Here is a 2,941-nt window from a genome sequence, read left to right as displayed (position 1 = left end):
GAGGTGCCATGAGAGGGGGCATAACAATAATGAAAAATGCGATTATTGAGTTACCTTGTTTATAGGGAATTGCATTTGTGATATTAAAATAAAACATGGATGAATTGACATGTGAGGATGCCCTTTGCCCAACGCATTGAATATTGAAATGATAGCTCATTGATATTTTTGTACAGGCACTTGCTTATAGCATTATATTTAAAATAATGCTATAGTACAAAAAAATTTTAACGGAAAATTTTGACAGACAACGCATGGAATGAAAACATTGGAAGATGAAAAAAAAAAAAAAGGCAAGAGAATTAGGTTTCGCCAGGTCCGCATCAATATGAGTTTGATAAGGAATTTCCTGTTATTGAGACTTTTTCCTTAAATTTAAGATTCTTTCCATGTAAATATCACCGACGAGTAGTATTAGGATTGATCAAAAGAGTGTACTGATTTACTATACTTTGACGAGGAGCCGAGTTAGAATTTCAAAGTTACGGGAGCAAATTTCAAAACTTTTAATTGAGAGGGCAAAATTTAAAAATATAAAAAAAAAATTGAAAATGTTGTGCAAAATTTTGGATTTGAAATTAGTGTGGCCGCAGGTAATCCCACTGTAGATCTGTCCATGACTTTGACAGTACTCTTTAGCATAAAAACAAAGTTAGTGGCCTCCACAATAGAGAAAGAAGCAACATGTTTGTATGTGATAGACTTAGTAAAGCAAATTGCATTGAGGTGCGATTCGATTACCATAATGATGGGACATGCGAGAACGATCCTTTCTTTCGCTAAGCTGTAACATAAATTTTAGGATGATATAAAGAACGGAATACAGATGGTCGATCAAATCTGTAAAACATAATGCGAGAACGTGACACTTTATTCCCCATCCATGAGGATAAATTGAAAAGAAAGCGTGTGTTAAATGGGTAGTAATAATTGGGCTTCTATCACCGTAAAGGGTCAAGGTATTGGCCCAATTATATTGAGAGGACAAATTTTATTTGGGTTGGCCTAGTCATCCAAATTTTGTTGGACCAAGCACAGGTAAAGCCATGCCCAATTGTATTGACAACTAGAGAAATGATACCACAAGCCACAACTGCTGATGTCAAGGTCATAACCACCTTCTATTCCACTTTTTGCTCGATTTGGGGAAAGAAGCCCTGGGACAAGTTACGTGTCACTGANGTTAGTTCAATTATGCAACATATCATGTAAAATACTCACGTTCACATCGGCAGCTCATTAAAACATGTGAAGACATTTTTTTTCACCTCTGAATAGTCAAAATATGTTTCCCAAAACACAGTAACTTTAGGTGGTGAGTTATGTCATTGAACTAATAGAAGATTAACATTATTTATGATTTTTAGCTTAAAGTCTGACGCGGATAACATGATATTATTACTAACACAAGACTTTAACTTAATAAGATAAATGGAACTAATCGATGTCATAACTCATTAGCAACACCTTTATGTAAATTTGAGTTAAAATTGATACAATTAACCCCACAATAATTCATTGCGGGCTGGTTAAAAGCTCAAAACCTTTGGTACAGACCTTTTTCCAGTGTGCTTTATTTGGTTAAAACACGCTTTTTCTGGTGTAGACTGCTGCACCCTAATATCGAAGCAGAAAATCGTGTTACAGTCAAATGTCAACTGGTTAAAACTGCTTTCTGTGATGGACTTATCATATTCATGCGACCCAATGCTATTTTGTTAAAGGAGTTGCGGTCTTCTACTAAAAGTCTATTTTTTACGCTCTTCTTTTTTGTCATTTGATATATGTGGACAAACATCCTCTTGTACCCCAACCCTACCCTATAATCCATTATTATCTTCTTGAAAACCCTTATCTTCTCTAGCTATAATATGCAACTCATACTGAAAATATGGAAGTAATGGAGAAGAAACAAAAGATACAATACAAAAATTGTAGCAAAACAAGATGGAGAATGAGGAAATTGTTAAGAACAATTTTGAAGGATCGAACGCGGGATCGCTATCCTCAAACGTTATTTGCCCTTCTCTGGTGTTCTTGAGATTCTTAAAGGTATTCCGACAAATGGTTTGAAAGATTATAACAAACCTTGTTGTGAAAAATACTAAATCACAAAGTGTTTTCCACCATAAACTTTGAAGACCACGATAAGAAAATGAATATGAAATAAGAACAGGAATTTGATCTTTTGTGTAACGACCCAAAAATTTAAAATTTGAATCGTTACCAAAATTTATATTTGAATTTTAAACAACAATGCATGCAATAATATATATAATTTTGAAATGGTAATTTACTCTAATTTGTAGAAAATAATTTATATATTAATTCCCAAAGGAAATAAATAATACTCTCCTACGCCATATCTTAAACGTATAAGTTTGGAAAGATCACGTAGAACTAATCTGTGAAATAAGAATTAGAGACAGAATCATTTTACACATGTATAATAGTTTCCATTTGACTCTTTCTATAAATTCACGTGCACCTATACAGAAATTAGAAACATTTATATACACATAAAGCACAATATATTTTCTCTTTCTTCAGTAGGTGGGAGATGGCATCAAGATTCACCCATTTTAAATCATTCTAGTACATTGCATTTATTAGACATGTATGGCAATTGTAAATCAATTTCCAAAGTTGCTCCATTCACTCAACGTATTATTTATTCCAAACTTGAATAACAAGGAAAACACAAAATACCCCAACCAAGTTAAAATTCCAAATCATCATCTGAAATTACGTGTCCGAACAAAATTAAGTCCCATATTTTAAATTTAATGAACAAGTTCGATAAATAAATAAAAAATCTAAGGTGACTGTTAAAATTTAGAATTTAAGGCACGTTACATTGAATTATTTTATTTAGTCTCATAAATATTGGCCCAACGATTGCACCTCATCACCATCCAACCAACGCCCAATCTAACCTATG

This window comes from Olea europaea, chromosome 4 (genome assembly GCF_002742605.1).
Source record: "Olea europaea var. sylvestris chromosome 4, O_europaea_v1, whole genome shotgun sequence".
In the NCBI taxonomy this organism is placed as follows: Eukaryota; Viridiplantae; Streptophyta; class Magnoliopsida; order Lamiales; family Oleaceae; genus Olea; species Olea europaea.
Note: the sequence above shows the minus strand (reverse complement) of the source record.